Here is a 7694-nt window from a genome sequence, read left to right as displayed (position 1 = left end):
CAAAGCGCGGGGCGAAACCAGTCACTCCTTTCTGGCCGCAGGTCTGGTGAATTCCTTGCCGTTCCTGGGATGCTTTGGCCAAACGCAGGAAAAAAGCAGGTCGGTTGGTTGGAGTGCGGGAAAAAGAGGGAGAGAAACTTTCTGGCTGGCTTTTATCCTTAATTTTGCACTTTTCCCGTTTTGTACAGGAAAGAAAGGTAAAACTAAAAGTGAAGCAAACCAACCGGGCACTGAAATAAGGGAATCGAGGTTTGGTTGTGTTGTGGGCTCGCCGTTTGTTGCCGCTTCCGATGAATTGAATTGCTTATTCGTGGCTGTGTTTCCTATGAATCGTAGCAATGTTATTTCTAGTAGAAGGAATTAAACTAGTTTTCTCAACTCTAATGCAGCATTATAGGTGAGCTGAAATGTTATGAGTAAAAGAGAAAGGTCGTATTAGCCAAACAAATTCATGTATTTTATCCTTTTTACATACTGCAAATCCAATGCTTTCAATTCACACTCCTCCTCACTGAGTGCATTTTCATACCCGCATTCGATTCGGCGGTCAGAATTCGCGCGAGAAAACTAATTAAACTGTCCCCGGTAGCACACACGATCCCAACAGCAGGGCCAAAAACGGATGATTTGGTTAGATTTTCGCGGGCAGACAACACAAACAAACCCGAGCACGCTAGGGGCACAATGCTGCTCATGTGCCAAAAATTTCTTCAAGCTAATCAATTTCCTGTCAAGCCGTTGGTGATGGCTATAAATAATGGCCGGCTGCACGCCGGTGGCATCCGATGCAGCGCGATTCCGCTCGCCAGATAAGACCGATCGCAGATGATCATGACGTTGGGGATGACGGTTGCTGATGCAGAAAACACGTGTCGGTTTTGGGCAGCACGCGACATTGCATTAAGAAGCAGCGGAGAATGAGGTTTGCTAGTTTGGTTGCTAGCCGACGTCTAACCCCGTGCATTGCTGTTCGTGTAGGGAGCAGCAGGATTTTTCCCCGTTTGTGATGAAACAATACTTAACAGACGTGTATCGCTATTATGAACGTATTGGGAAAAATAAGTCATTTGTAGACACAACAAAATCAACATGGGGTTAAACGGTCAAACAATGCATTTGTTTGCGCCTAAAGTTAGATACAGGAAGTACAAACCAACTAACTATTTTTTATGGAAAAACTGAGTTACAGCATGATTTCTGCCATCAAACAAACTTAATTTTAGGTAAAGTTTACACAAAATCTCAGGTTTCAACTGATCGTATAAATTCTGCAAATACTATTTGCGATTGAATGAATCCGTTCAAAATACATTCGCTTCAGGATTAAATATATTGACTACAAGATGAACAGCAGAAGTCATCTACTTTTCAAAATTTATTACAACTGTCTTTTGCCACACGACAACTCTCATTCATTAAAATGTTTACTTTTTCACTTGTATTTTTGAGCTTTATAAGTAAAAACTGTATTGATAAATAATTCTATGGAATTTTGCAAACCTTAAGGCGCTTTTATCACTCATTGACGAAATTAGTTCTTCTTGTTTCTTCTTCTTTTGGTTCAACGACTGTTGTCGGTCAAGGCCTGCCTGTACCACTACTTGTGAGCTTTTCTTTCAGTGACTGAATGATTTTCTCCATAGCAGCATAGTCAGTCCTACTTATGGCGGCTCGGTACATTCGGGGCTTGAACCCATGACAGGCATGTTGTTAAATCGTTATATCTAAATCAATATTAAAAAAAAAAGTATAATTACATATTTCAAGACGCTTTACAAAAGCCATTTTTCCGTTCAGGTAAAATGTTTACATTTGTCAAATGAAAATTAAAAAAACTGAAAATGCTTGTGGAGTAAAAAATCGTACCAATAATCATACGCATTATTTATAGATGGATTGCTTTAAAAAATAGCCAAAAACCACATACATTACTCCAATTGAATTGACAGCCTAACTGTTGCTTTTGTTAGATTTACAACAATTGATTAAGGAACACTCTGATCTCTTACAAGTCACTCAACATTTGTCACTACTTTGAATCAATCAAATGAAGGAAATTCAAAACAATTTGAATCTCGTTCCTAGCACACCAAATCTGGCAACACTTGACTATGAACCTTCCCCATCAAACAAGCGCAACAGAAAGACAGCATTTTCATTGAAGCTTCCAGATAAACAATCTCATTTATTTTTCCGCTCAGCGTCCTGCCAAAACGGACGGCACCAGCCGCTCTCGCTCGCTTTACCGGCACTCATTTTCCCACAAGTTTGAGTGCCACCGCTTCCAACGTCATCCACCCTGCACAACGTACACGCTGGAAGTGTACAAAAAACATCAAAACATCGGAATGCATTCGCGAAATCGTCTCGTACACCGGTTATGCCGTGAGTGTTTCACCGGCACTCCATTCTCCACCGTTCCACGCCAATTCCACTACCGCGCGGCAAAGGAGGTCAGTGCAGCAGTGTGAGTAACCCGGAAGGATGCAGTCGGCAAATACAACAACAGACATACACACACACAGTTATGGAGTGTTTGCCGGATTTCGAGGCCACTGGGATTAGGCAGAGATAGAGAGAAAACACCCGCGTTAAGGGGAAAAACATAACTGTGCAACTGGGACGAGCGCGACTGCGCTTTCGCCGACCAGGAAGTTCCCGCTGGTCCCGCTCCCGCGAGCGCAGAAGTGAAGAGAGCAAGCAGTGTGAAGTGTGAGCGAGGGAGAGCAGATGTCACGGAAGCAGTACTTCCGCTTGGGAGTGCTTTTTAAGGGTTGATAAAACTCACCTCAGCGTGCAATGAGCACTCGGGAAGCGCTCCGCACCCAAATAGCTCTGAGCTTGAATTCATCATTGTGGGTTTTAAAGGATAAAGTCTCTGCCCCTAATTCTCCAGTAGATTTTTCTCTCTCTCTCTCACTCGCTTTCTCTCTGCTCGTAAAACACTCTCCCACTCTCCTGCTATCTTCTAGAGTCTTGCGGATCTGCTTCCTGTTTAGCTTGCTGCTCTCGCTAACTCTCTCACTCTCGCTCTCAAACGTACAACTGATAGGCCGTGTTTTGCGATGTTTTGAAGCCATTACCACCCTCAACCTCACCCCGGCCAGAGGAGTCACCGGGCGCCACCCTTTTACGCTTTCGTGCGCGCTGGGCCTGCTGCCGAACGGTTCAGTTACCGTGCAGCCGAGAACCAGGTCAGACGTACTTTGTTCCTGTTCCGGGTATTCGTGTTCTTCGCCTGCGTTCGCCGGGGTAGTTTGTCGCCCGTACCGGAAGTTTTCCACCGTGCGTTTGTGTATGCGTGTGTTTGTGTTGGAATTTTCGAAATTCACACAGGTACAGCTGCAGAGCGTGTACCTAGCTGCATGAAAGTGAGTGAGTGAAGTGAATCCATCAACGCGAAAGCATCAGAAGGTGGTTACAATAATTTCAGTCGTCTGTTTCGCTTTGATTTTAAAGTTTTCCAAGCCTAATGTTTCCTATAACTGTGTCAATCCTTCGAATGTTCTGCAGTCGCCAAAAAAAGGAGAGAAAAGAGAGACCAAAACCGGGAACAATCGCTTTCGGGCCAGGTCCGGGGTGATAGCTTCATTCGTCCTCCCATCCACCCTGCAAACACAGGGAGAGCAGCAGTGTTGCGCCCAGACGCACGCGAGTGAGAGATTTTTCCGGGAGCAGACTCAAAAATCAAACACCCTTTAAAGTGCGGCTGCTGACCTACGACGACAACGGCGACGTTTTGTATCATGCTGCCTAATAATTCAACACACACCGGGAACGCAAACGGTTCCATTTTTTTTTCTTCATATTTTTGGAAACATTCAGCCCCTGCCTCACAGAACGGGAAACAGAAACAAAAGGCCTTCCACTTTAAGCGTTGAATTGAGCGTGGAAAACGAAGCACTCATTGGAGGGCAGGCTGGCGCACTAATCGACCAGCTTTGCGGTTGTGAAAAGCTTTTGCCCTACCTTCCGGAGCGATTGGACCGGTTTAGAATGCGTGGCGGGAAAGCGGGTGGAAACACCAACGCAAAAACCTCTCCACTCCAGGTGAAAATGCATCAGTCATGGTGAAGCAGCAGGGCAGAAGGGGAAAGGAGAAGGCAGGGATTTTCGTCTTACCCACTCACCACGGGTACAGGTGAAGAGGGAAGCTTGCGCTTAATTTTGTTTTTGCGCGTACTGTTTTGTTGCGGATAACTTTTGCCTGCGTGTGTAAGTGTGTGTGTGTGTGTGTTTGTGTGTTATGTTTGTAGCATATAAACACATAAAAAAACTTTTTGCTCCTCGCCCAAAAACTCTTCCCTGTGTGCCACAGAAAAAAATAATAAAAGCCCCTGCATACACACGTACAAAATACTCCTTACAAAAAACAGGATAGCAACCGGCATTTTGCGCCAGCAAGAGAAAGGAGAAGGTGAAAAAAATCACATTTTTCACATCCACCCGGGGTAAAGGAGGAAAACTCGAAGCGGGTACAGCACAACGCCAACCTTGGCCAGCGGGAAAATCCGAACCGGTGAAAACGGTCATCAGAAGAAACGTTTCGACCCTACTACGGTGTGGGAAAGTCTTTTTTATGTGTGTGTGTGTGTGTGTTTTTTCCTTCTTCAGCAGTGTACGATGCGTTTTTGGGTTGCCTTTCCCTTGCCTTATTTTCCCTGGCTGTTGCTGTTTTGGGGTTGCTGCCCAGTCCGATCGGAGTGGGGGGCTGTGTGCATCGGTTGGTTGTTCGGGCTTTAATTTTAATGTTTTTGTGCACCGGTCCGGAAACATAATTAATGCAGAAACGCTCCCCGGGAAGCTCTCGGAAGCTCCCGCGGCAGGAAGAAGAAGGGCTGGTTTGCGTTTTTAGGTGTTTCCGTTTTTTTTGTTTTATTCCTTTTTTGAGAAGGACAGGGATGTTATTGTTGGGGTTGGTTTCGTCGTTTCTCTTTCCCGCTGAGGTTTCGTTCCATCGCTAATGACATCATACTGCAGGGCTGTGCAGTGGCACACGAGAAAGTGTTGTACAAAGCTGCTGTGCAAAGTGACAAAACTGTGTGCCTTTTAAATAAGAAGCAAAACTCAACGCGTTGGATGAGGGTAGCGAGAATGTGCCTGAGCAAAATTGTACTTATTTGAGCTGGTGCTGAGTGTATTTTGATTTGCTGGCACAGTGATCGTTGCGCCGGTGAAAAGCTAACGCACCGATAAACCGATTCCACAGATCTCTATATCTCATCACAATCGTAAACCGTCATCAGCAAAAGGTGAGTGTACTATTTTTGTTTTCAGTACTTTTAATCTTCCAAGTACGTTGGACTGTGTTTGGGGAGTGTTTTTTGCCTAACGTTGTGCACTGCATCTAGGGAACGTGTGTATTCCTTTTCATATTACAAAGTACAACCGAAATGGGAGGAAAAAGCAGTGTGCGGCTAAAAGTGGCACCCGGCATCATCGAGATAAAACAAGATGTTCATTTTGGCTGCCACAAAAACACGGTGCTCCCCCAATTGAAGTGATGAAAGTGAAACGAGCGCAAGGGCGAGCGACACAAAAATGGTACATCACAAGACGGGAAATGAATTGGTGCTGTTGTGTGTGCCGGTGTGTGCTTTCTTCTTCTTCTCGGAAGTCTGCCTTCTCCCAGGCACCTTGCGGAGGATTATTTCGGGAGTCATGATGCCCAGACTAGAAGCCTAAAAGAGAATCTATTTTCGTACTGTGTGCTCGGGGACGCCCATACACACATCTATCACATTTGCATAGAACAGCACACGTAATGAAAATGCAACCGGTGGTGGATGGTGGGTTGGGACAACACGGTGACGCTAAAAAGATTGCATCTATGTAAGCGAAGCATGAAATGAATGTTTGTGTGATGCGAGTGAAAGACGGAAGAAGTAGGGTGGGAGATAAAAAAAATGCTCCAAGCACATGGGTATGTTATTGGAGAATATCCTTCTTGTTACTCGGTAGGTCTTTATCCTTCTTTTTGAGCAAGAATTGCATACGAATCGAGCGATCTTCGAGCGAAGGCAAAGCCAATCATTTTGCCGGCTTGTTACGAGTTTTTTTTTCGTTTTGCTTGCAAGCCTGATTGCTGTGTATATAAAGAAAGAGTACACGATGGCTGCGGGCGTGGGATGAAAGCTAGCGTTGAGGTAGTTGTTTGTGTGTGCAGGGAAAAGCTGGACATGGAAACCGGCACTGATTGTTGTGTCTTCGGGCTATCGGTGCATGATGAGCATGTACGGCGGTGTTTTGTCGAAAACCTCTTTTTTACGGTGCATATTATGTTTCATTGAGTGTGTTTAGAAAAATGATTTGAGCTTGTGCTGCAATAAGCAGATTATAAGATTATCGTTGGTTGAACCATAGATTAACCGAACATGGGCGTGTTAGAGTAAATGGAGTAGTGAATTATGTATTTTTTTAGAAGAATGGATCAATTGGTAGATTGCAGAGCTAGATAGATTTTCCAATAGGGTCCATCTAGCTCTGCACGAAATCATGATCATAGGAAAAGAACAACTAACTACGAATGAGACAGAACAAGAGCAGGGTACAGTAAATCCTTAAGAAAGCTTTTTTAACCCATATAGCCCATTCCAGTATCCATTTTAACATTATATGCTGAGATTGAGAAGTAATGTCAGGGAGCAAAAAAGCAAGGGAACTTCAGCAAGCGATGTGTATTCAAACATACTTCTGAGAAATTATGTCTCATAATTATGTTTAAATGAACGAAACTCACATACGCTGTGTGCAAAATAAGGCTTAAAGAATACCAGTACAGTTCCTCCATGACTTTCAAAAAAGGATGAATATTGCATAATCTCCAATGAATATCTTCGACCGAAGGTTCAAATATATTGTTTAGTTTCTCCCACCAGCTAAAATGGACACTCGATAGAACAACACTGACGTTCCCGTTGTCGTTGAGTATGCAATTGTTTATTCGTATCTACAATTACAATTATAAACTATTCGCTTCACGTTCCATCGTGGAAAGAATATGTTTTCTCCCTTTCACGCATTGGATCGTTTTGGTTGACACTCTCTATATGACGCGCCTACGCTATCTCCCAAGAAGGTGTATCTATTTTTTGTCAAGCGTTATGGATAGAAATACGTGAATCCTTCTTTATTGCCTTTTCTCGTATGAAGATGAACTGTACCTAATCATTTATGATTCTTCTTCAAGCAAGTGGTTCTTGCATCTTCAAGTGTATAAATTCATTTAGTTGGTCTTAACGATTCATTTGCTTATCAATTACTGCATTCTTGGATTTTATTACCCGTTTGATAATTTTAGACGAACGTGTGATTTATTGATTTTTTTTAATTTACTTTTAAGGTACTGGGGAATATGTGAGGGAGACTTTCCTACGCTTTTCCGAGTTGATCCTAGGAAAAATGGATGAAAAATGACCAAAATATCTGATTGCTTGTTAATTAATTAGGTATGAAGCTTATTATTTTAAAATACGATTTTAGTTATATACGGTTGAACTTTTCAATTACACAATGTGTTTTTACGTTAAAATTAAATGATAAGAAATGAAAACAGTGCAACAAACCAACCACAAGATCTTCCAAGAAAATAAAGCAGAACTGTTGTTAAATGTGTTTCACTGCCGCTCAATCATTGTTTCTATCAATTGAGGGTCGGTCTACCTTGAGGGTAGTTGTGCAATTAAAGTTGGAAG

The 7694-nt window shown here is 43.2% G+C and overlaps 1 protein-coding gene across 3 annotated transcripts in view; it reads left to right on the top strand.

Annotated features, from left to right (window-relative positions):
* The first annotated feature begins 3118 nt into the window (after positions 1-3118).
* LOC120956711 (protein O-mannosyl-transferase TMTC1-like) overlaps positions 3119-7694 on the top strand; it is a 147409-nt gene continuing 142833 nt past the window's right edge. Inside the window, exon 1 of one of the 3 annotated variants that reach the window (XM_040378405.2) lies at positions 3119-3371. The gene's annotated coding sequence lies outside the window, so the exon portion shown is untranslated. Of the gene's footprint in view, positions 3415-7694 lie in introns of all 3 variants that reach the window. The other 2 variants (XM_040378406.2, XM_040378404.2) reach the window with 2 other exon arrangements.

This window comes from Anopheles coluzzii, chromosome 3 (genome assembly GCF_943734685.1).
Source record: "Anopheles coluzzii chromosome 3, AcolN3, whole genome shotgun sequence".
NCBI classification, from domain to species: Eukaryota; Metazoa; Arthropoda; class Insecta; order Diptera; family Culicidae; genus Anopheles; species Anopheles coluzzii.
This window is presented reverse-complemented; position numbering and strand designations above follow the sequence as displayed.